Source organism: Odontesthes bonariensis, chromosome 19 (assembly GCF_027942865.1).
Source record: "Odontesthes bonariensis isolate fOdoBon6 chromosome 19, fOdoBon6.hap1, whole genome shotgun sequence".
Taxonomy (NCBI): Eukaryota; Metazoa; Chordata; class Actinopteri; order Atheriniformes; family Atherinopsidae; genus Odontesthes; species Odontesthes bonariensis.
Genome location: NC_134524.1, coordinates 20,709,034 through 20,719,267, shown reverse-complemented (window position 1 = coordinate 20,719,267; position 10,234 = coordinate 20,709,034).

Here is a 10,234-nt window from a genome sequence, read left to right as displayed (position 1 = left end):
GTTGGCGCACTGCGCCTCAGCTTCCGCTGACCCCGCTGTCATTTAACATGGCCTAACACTTTGTGGCTGAGTTGCTGTTATTTACAATCGCTTCCACTTTGTTATAACCACTGACAGTTGACTGTGGAATTTTTAGTAGTGAGGAAATTTCACGACTGGACTTGTTGCACAGGTGGCATCCTATCACGGTACCACGCTGGAATTCACTGCGACCCAATCTTTCAAAAATGTTAGTGGAAGCAATCTGCATGCCGAGGTGCTTGGATTTCTACACCTGTGGCCAAGGAAATGATTAGAACACCTGAATTTAAATATGTGGATGGGTGAGTGAATACTTTTGGCAATATACTGCATATGGACTAATCTTCCAACCAGTAAAGGTCAAATTTGAATCTCATGGAGCTTTTAATTTGTGCTGCTCAAACTGCAAAACAATGGCAAGTAAATCTAGGCTTTAACACTTTATATCAAATTAAAATGATCATTTTTATTTGGTCTACTGCTGTTCACAAAGTTATTTTCCTCTTCTTTTCTTCAAATAAAAAAACATTTACCTTCCACGTCAAATCCTTTCATATGAAAGAATTAACACTGTAGCGATATGTGATCAAATATAACAATTTATCAGAAGTTCTTACTGTCTAAATGAATCTTAATTAACCTCGTATTAACCTCGTATTTAACCTTCGAATGAAGGAAAAACACAAAATCTTATGATTCTGGGATGTTAAATTAATATTTCAATTAATGATATTAATAACAGTCTCATATCTCGCTACTTTCGTGAATTCTCGTTTGGTTAGACAGACATTACGTAAAGAAAGCATACGACACAACCTGTGATTATACATGTATATAGATATATGAACTATTTATTAAAACGATGACCAAAGACATGAACCTTAAGACAAACGTTGAATATGGGTGATTATATACAACACTTAGTGAATTGAAAATAAAATATGGGGAATGGAGAGATACTGGATTTTTTCAAATAGTTTAGGTTGGCTGACTATTTGAAGCTAAAGACTGACATCTTGGATTAACTTATCATTCTAATGCTGAAAGTCTCGAGACACCCCTTTTTGTAACCATCTGTGTGATGAAAGAGCTTACTTTAATGAAGTCCTTTTTAGTCAGCTCGGAACACAGCAGGTGGTAGCAACGCAGGGTCTGAGGGGATTTCTCTCGGTTCCGCTCTCAGGGCCTTCCTGGTTGTGGTTGACTTCAGCGGACTTTTGCAGTTGTCGCTTCTTTTCACAGGGGAACGGAAACGCGCTGGTATCGAGGACCTCATCGAGTCTCAAAATTCAGATGAATATCTGTAAAGTTGTTTCATATGAATAGCGAACCACACAATGTTAATTTTCTGTGTTAACAATGGAGTATAGAAAAGATATAGAACAGACATCGTTCACCAGTTGAATATAACTTGTCCAGTTTACTGACTCCGTGTGGATTTAACTATTCAACACTACAGACCACTAGGGGGCAATGTGGTTCCATAGGCGGGTTGGTCACTTTTCAACAAGATCATTTCTTCGTCACACTTTAAGCCAGAATCGTGCAAATAGTCTCTATATGCATCTTGTGACTTCGCTGGGAACCTGAACGAACTTGTACAAAGTTATCAAACACATTTTATACAGTTTTAAGATTTGGCTGAAAGTGAATCTAGGTGAAAGTCATTTCAGTTTTATTTAGGCATCTGGTTCTCTTATCTGGGGGGAATGAGGGTAAAATGTCAACTTCGATATATGGGTCCAGATAAGATGGGGAATGGGTTAGTCTCCAAATTTCACCAAGAAGGGTTCTTTGTTCAGTTGAAGCTGTCAATGCATTCTCTCAACTTTTTTGGCAAATGTCTGTTGCTAATTCCACTCCCCAGAGCTTTCATAGGTCGAAGGTTGTCGTAAATTAGGCGATTTCTGTCCCTGTCCTTTGTGTAGACTTTCCAGATCTGGTCCTTACCCAGAAAAACATTCCCCACAGGAATGCTTGTATCTTCCAAAGGTTGAAGGCCTCTTAATCCCACACTGGAGCATGCTACAACACTTAAGATTCACCCATGAAATAGGAATCTATGTAACGCATGTCCAACAAAAGACTGGAAAATTAAGTGGTACTAAAACTCCCAACATTTTATGACTAATAACGTAAATTGGCAATAGTCACTGTGATTAGTCACAACTGTAGAGTTAATAAGAGTCAGACCGTCTTAGCCTATACCGCCACCCGCTGATTTTTTTTTATGTACCATAGAGCAGACAGATTTTTTAGGAGGCAGCCTCCATGGCTTTTGTTTTTTTAAGAAAAAGGCAATAGTACTCCATTTGTTTCAGAAGAGCTTTAAAGGATAAGACCGGTTTTTTTTTACATTGGGCCCTTGATTTCAAATTATAACATGATGTTCTACTCACCCCTGCTTGTTGTTGGTCATTTGGAGCTGTTCCGAAGATATTCGAGAGGCGTCTGGCTTAAAAAAATCCGGGTTATTAATTTTGAATTTTAGCCGTATGAATAAATAGGCAGCAGGTCTGTGGGCTGTCTGTGGCAGTAGCACGACGAGGACGTCAGTAACACCCACTTTACGACAAAAAAAATCAAAATTACAATAACCCGGATTTTTTTAAGTAAGCGACGCACCTCCACGTTATCAGTGCTAGTGTAGAGTAATTAATAAATTATAAACAGCATAGTTTGTGCCTGTATAAACTTGCCCATAGGAAACCGTTTCATGGCCGAATATCTCAAGAGAGCAGCCAGACGCCTCTCGAATATCTTCGGAACAGCTCCAAATGACCAACAACAAGCAGGGGTGAGTAGAACATCATGTTATAATGTGAAATCAAGGGCCCAATGTCAAAAAACCGGTCTTATCCTTTAAGCATTATCCAACAAATAAATGTTCTCTATTGTGTATTAGTCTGAATGACCGCTGCCCAAATGTTAAATAATTCAGTGATCTTGCACGCTTTGGATAAGGTCATTTTCAACCAACTATAAACTGAACTTAACAACTAAAAATAACTATAAATCATTTGATATGCATCATTTGATCAAGAAAGTTTTTTCAGTGTATTTTTCAAAAGCCTTTTCCAGAGGGAATTGGGATTTTTCGCTGTTTAAACTTCTTTTAAAACCTGTTTTGGTTGTTTTCTGCAAGGATTGCACATTAAACGTACATACAAAAAGTCCCCAGTCACTTTCACTCTTTACTCCACGTAAATAGTGAGAGGGCTTTGCAGTCTTGTGACTACATAGGCAGAGTGAAATGCCTGGCAGGCTGCAAAGTCAGGATAACACTTTGTCCACTTTGGGAAAAAAGAAATTCAAATTGGAATAAATATGAAATAAGCATGCAATTCTCTGCATGTGTTCAAACGCTGCATCCTTACCGTCGTTCATTACTTTATAACTTGCCAAATCCAAAAGATTAATCAAAACAAAACACCTCTCAGACCTGGATTATCAGGATAATCCTCTTGGAACGCCTTTGCCTTAGTTTCCTCCTTTTTTGTTGAAAAGCTAGAGTTATCATAAGATTATTTCACTTGGAGGACAATAGGGGAGGAGGGAGGAATAGGTTAAGTTGATACAAGGGTGGACTCTGACTACGAGGCAAATGACTTCTACCAGTCAGATACAGTCATTCAATCAGCCTGACAGTTATGTTTTCATTTGAACGGGGTACAAATGCTCAAACTCTCCAATTTTTGAACATGTTGGCACCTGGAGCTAAGTGCCTTTGAGTGTTTTTGGCACCTGCCTTGAAAATCTCATTCATTCATATGAACTGCTGTACAGAAAGTTCCATCATAATTGCTATCCCCAATATGGCTGCGTGGCACACCCCGTGAATAAAACATTTCTGCATGTGTGTGTGTGTGTGGCTTTTACAGAAGCAGAGAGCAGCCTTGCCTGCAAACATTTTGATATCTGACACATTTAGCTTTTGGACAAAAGAAACAGAAATACATGCGAGCGAAAGCAGTTTTATTGGGTATTCAGCAGTATGAGTTCACAGTTACACTTTGCTGTTCTTACAAAAAGATGGAAGTTCAGAGCAGGTACAGAGCACCTGAGTCCATTTGAGGCCTGTTGAACTACATCGACTACTACAATATATTTGACAATATCCTGTATGAAGCAGAACAAATGGAATTGCTTTATTTGGATACAGTGTAATTGTTGAAAGTAATAGTTTCCCTATAAAAGAATCATAAAGCAGTCTGTTTTTTTGCATGGCTGCAAAGAAGCTTTTGCTATAATAAAAAAAATCTCTCTCACAGTGGTTAATACATCGATCGTACATCCAGCCTTAATGTAATAACTGGAATTTTCCCTGTTGTGCAGAGAACATGTTCATTTAACTGTGTTCATCAAACTAAATGCTGTTGGAACGTGTTAAGATATGTGAAAAAGAGAGATTAATGTTGCCAAAGTACAAAACCATTGGAGTATAACTGGAATTGAATTGAATTTTTGCAAGCAAAAAGGCATCACTTAGCCAAGCCTGAGAGAGGACTTAAATGTAAAGGCACATCTTCAACTCAAACTTTGCAGCGTTGACCATGGCCTGGTTTTTGGTTGGTACATCCTTGATAATGAACAGGAAAACATTGGTTTGCAACTTTGTCACAAGCTACAATCACAAATCTTATTCTTTTTGCTATACGTTTAACTTTGCAACGCCTGGTGTCAACTGTGACATCAAACACCAACATGCTTGAGGTACTGGTGCACAAGTTGAGATACTGGCGAATGCCTGAGCCATTACATATCTGCACAACAAGATTCCGATCCGAACTCCTGATGAAGGACTGATGAGGTCTGTCACAGAGTCTCCTGCTCCTAATGTACCTGTAGACGGAGAGATAAATGTCCAGTGTCATTACAAATGAAACAATTATTTAGAAAAGTAAAACAAAGACTTAAAAGAATTCATCCAAAGAGATCCTAATTATTTTCCTGTTCAGTTGAGAACTTTGGAGTTTAACTCACCATTCCCATTTACGCTTTGAATGAGGGTTGAAGGACGCCTGAAGGACGTGTCTGTGAACAAAGACGTTGTAAGCATTGTTGTTACGGTTCGGCTGACATGGAAGAGTATTGGTGGCTCCTACCCCATCCGGGATCAGAACAAGGGCAAGAGTGAACATGACAGTGATCGGGATAACCATGTTCATCTTGTCTGGAGTGAGAAGAAATATAATGTTGGTCAAAAACTCACAAACAATCAGCGAGGTAACAGTGAATAGGTTATTCTCACCTGCTCAGATCAGTCTGTCTCTGGAAGATCAACGCTGGCGTTTGTCTGGAGGAGATGAATATCAGCTGAAGGTGAAGTCTCTGACACAGCCTGGAAATACTGCGTCCTTTATAAAGCTCTGCGTTTGAAAGAAAAACTCAACCTATCACATCAACTCAGATATGACAGCCAATCAAACCACTGTAAACTTCCCTCTCACCATACATGTTCAAGATCATTATCAAGACAGTGGTGCAATAGGCAAGTGTTTGTTAAGAAACATTTCTTAATGTGATTAAGAAATTAAATAGTTTGTTAATATGATTAAGAAATGTCAGCTTCAATGGAGGTCAAGTTGAGGTCTGGAAGACCTAAAATGTCCGAGAACTGTGTGCGGGATTGCATGAAAGGCAAATCCAAACCTATGATTGACTGTGAAAGGTCTTCAGGGATGTCTAACTGACTCTGGAGAGGTGGTTCACAGTTTTCTTTGCAGTCACCCCTGCAGAAATATCATGCATGGAGGTCTCCTCTGAAGGAAAGTTTTCCTGCATCTTCAGCGTAGAATTCAGCCTCCCAAGGTTTCAAAGTAACATCTTAACATCCATCCATCCATTTTCTATACCCGTTAAATCCAATTCAGGGTTGCAGGGTCCTAATTTTATTGGGTATTCAGCAGTATGAATTAACAGTTACACTTTGCTGTTTTTTTTACAAAACGATGGAGGCCTTAGAGCATATACAGAGCACCTGAGTCCATTTGAGGACTGTTGAACTACAACTGCATTATCTGGGTGTGTTATTTCAGTTTTGGGAAACTCTTTTTTGGTTGGAGTAACGTGTTTAAATCCATTTTTAAACATTGGGTTTGGTTGGAGTAATGTGTTTAAATCCATTTTTAAACATTGGGTTTGGTTGGAGTAATGTGTTTAAATCCATTTTTAAACATTGGGTTTGGTTGGAGTAATGTGTTTAAATCCATTTTTAAACATCGGGTTTGGTTGGAGTAATGTGTTTAAATCCATTTTTAAACATCGGGTTTGGTTGGAGTAATGTGTTTAAATCCATTTTTAAACATCGGGTTTGGTTGGAGTAATGTGTTTAAATCCATTTTTAAACATCGGGTTTGGTTGGAGTAATGTGTTTAAATCCATTTTTAAACATCGGGTTTGGTTGGAGTAATGTGTTTAAATCCATTTTTAAACATCGGGTTTGGTTGGAGTAATGTGTTTTAATCCATTTTTAAACATTGGGTTTGGTCGGACTGACGAATATAAAGCATAACGCATATAAAAAAGGAAATATGGTGGTTTGTCCATCACAGACACACAGACACCAACAGCTCACACTCACTCCTACAGTCAATTTAGAATCACCAGCTAACCTCACATGCATGTTTCAGGACTGTTGAAATAAGCATACTCAAGCACACATACCCCACGTATGCACAGTGAAAAAAACATGCATACTCCACACAGAAAGGTCTGAACGGAAATTTAAACCAGGAACCTTCATGCTGTGAAGAGACAATGCTAACAATCACACACTCTCCAGGGTTATGCAATGTATTTGACAATGTCCTGTATAAAGCAGAACAAATGGAAATTCTGTATTTGGATACAGTGTAATGAAAGTAAAGTTGATGAAAGTAATACTTCCCCTATAAAAGAATCATTAAGCATTCTGTTTTTTCATGGCTGCAAAGAAGCTTTTGCTGTAATAAAAAAATCTCTCTCACAGTGGTTAATACATCGATCATACATCCAGGTTAATATCATAACTGGAGTTTTCCCTGTCATGTAGAGCACATGTTCATTTAATTGTGTTCATCAAACTAAATGCTGTTGGAATGTGTTGAGATATGGGAAGAAGAGAGATTAATGTCGCCAAAGTAGAAAAACTTTATTTATATGTGGAATCGAATAAAATGTCTTTTTATTGTTTTTCTTTAGAACATGCAAGGGGAAGGGGAGTGGGGGGAAACAAATAAAAAACAAAAAAAATGAAAACGAACATGTTGGATCACCATGTTTCTACAGTTTGATCAATTTTCGATGTCAATGTGATTGTCCTTGTCCTGTCGTTTTTATGTATTCAGACAATTTCTCCCACTTCCGGCAGTATTGATCTTCTTGAGTCCTTATTTTGTAAGTCAGATGTTCCATAATATGTATTTCGTCCATAACTTTCAACCAATCTTCCTGGGATGGTGGGTCTGTCTTGTACCATTTTCTTGTAATTTCCTTTTTACAGGCTACTAACATAATTTTCAATATGTATCTATCATCTTTCAACACAACATTTTCCGTAATAACACCAAGATATAATAATGTACAAGACTTGCATACAACATAACCCAAAATTCTGCACATAACCAAATGAAGATCTTCCCAGAATTTTGTGATTTTAGGACAGAGCCAGAACACATGTGAGTGGTTCACATTTACACCTCCACAGCTTCTCCAACATGGCTGTGATAATGAAGTATGTTTATTCCTAATTTTGGGTGTTATAAAAAATCTAATAAAATTTTTCCAACAATGTAGTCTCCAAACACGTGATGATGTTGTTGACTGCTGTGTTTTCCAAATATGTGACCATTCATCATCAGATATGTTCACACCTAGCTCTGTCTGCCACTTCTGTTTTACATATGTCGTTGTATTCCCCCTTGCCTCCATTATATGCCCATAAATTGTAGAGATTATTCTGAATTTCTTTGCATTATAGGCTTCAGTTATGGTTTTGATTATTGAATTTGTGTCCAAGATTACACTGTTTTTTATTTCTTTATTGAAAAAGTTCCTCATCTGCAAGTATCTAAAATGATCTTGGTTACTTAAATCATATTTTTGTTTAATCTCCTGGAAGCTCATGAAATTCCCATTTTTAATTGTTGTACATATCGCTGTTAATCCATTAGGAATCCATTGTTTAAATCTTTGATCAAGAGAACCAGGGATAAAACCCTTGTCATAAGCTATCCACCGAAGCAGTCTGAGCTTTTTCTCTAATTTATATTTTCGTACCAGATTAAACCACAATTTTAACGTAAACTGGAATAGAATTTTTTTCGGAAAAAAGGAATGATTAAGCTAATTCAAGTCATCTGACAGACTTGAATTTCAAGCCAATGGACCGCAGCTCTCATAGCTGATTGGTTGTTGATTGGTACTTTTTTCACAATGAACAGGACGACATTGGTTCGCAACATTGTCACAAGCCACGATCACATATTTTGTACCCGACATTACATTTCTGACAATGCAATCCAATTCAATTCAATTCAATTCATTTTTATTTATATAGCGCCAAATACAACAAATTTCATCTCAAGGCACTTAAATAATAGTCCAATTCAAGCCAATTGGAATTCAATTCATTGTAATCAAAATTATTTATAAAATAATCCAATTCATTCATATAAAGCCAATTCAAAAACAATTTCCTAGCTAAGGAAACCAACAGATTGCACCGAAACTTGTCTTCAGTCCAATCTCCCGTCTTGAGCGTGCCTGAGGCGACTGTGGAAAGGAACGACTCCCTTTGAACAGGAAGAAACCTCTGGCAGAACCAGACTCAGGAAGGGTGGCCATCCGCCTCGAAAAGCTGGGGATTGAGAAGACAGAAAAGAGGGGAAAAAACCACTGTAACACCATTCAAAGGATACCTGTTGGAACAGGGAAACACCAGTTAATGACCACAATAATGTCACATGTACATGTACATAATATCATTTGAGAATCAATCCCTTGTCAGGCCCACGGGACTCTGCCACGTATACCGGCCTTGTGACAGACTAACTGTCACGCCCATGGGATTTTCCCCATGTTTTATGTTTTATCATGTTTTAGGTTATGTTTTGGTTTTCAGTTCATGTCTTGATTTTGACTTCTTGTTTTTAGTCTTGCCATTGTTTTTTCCCCTCACTTCCCATGCTTGTTCATTAGCTTAACTCACTTCACCTGTGTTTTCCCCATCAGCTGCACTCATTCACTAATCACTCCCACTTCCCTATTTAGTTTCCACTCCATATACCTAAGCTTTTTCCTTTCATATGCTTCTGCTACTAATTCCTCCCAAGGAACAGTCAGCTCTATGAAATAGACTCTCATTTTGCTCCTAGACCACAAGACTATATCAGGCCTTAGATTTGTAGAGGCTATCTCCTGGGGAAAAACAAGTTTTCCTCCTAAATCTACCTGCATCTCCCAATCACAACATCCTCTAAGCTGCCTTGCCTCCTTATTGTCTTATTAACTTTCTATCCCTCTTAAACAAACTGAATTTCCACTCTCTTCGCCTTAGACCCTCCTAGGTTTACCAGCTAAGCTTCTTAATATTTGGTCATGTCGCCACGTATACCGGCCTCGTGACAGACTAACTGTCATGCCCATGGGAATTTCCCCATGTTTTTAGCTTTATGTTTTATCATGTTTTAGTTATGTTTTGGTTCTTGGGTTCATGTTTTGCCATTTTCTTTTCCCCTCACTTCACATACCAGCTCATTAGTTTCACTCACTTCACCTGTGTTTTCCCCATCAGCTGCACTCATTCACAATCACCCAGTTCCCTATTTAGTTTCCAGGCTCCCCTGTTTCTTCGTCAGATCTTTACCTCTTTACCCTGATTACCCGATTTTCACCCCTCATGCCACGACGTCACGATAAGCTAAGTGTTTTTCATGTATCATGCCACGTCTTTTGTTTAACTTTGTTTTTGTGAAATAAACCCAGTTTGCTTTTTTACATCTCTGAGTCCGCATCCGCGTCCTACCCACCACCCCAACCTGACACTAACCTTACAACCTGACAAAATATGCCTTAGAGTTGCAGTACCTGAACATAACGGGTCTCCATTTACCCGGAGTTTTAGGTTCTGGGGAGTTGGCAATACATCATATGTTGCCCCTATCAAAAATCTAATACTCCTTTCCTCCATACTCCACAGCTCTTTCCAACTAAGCTTTTTCTTCCCAATACA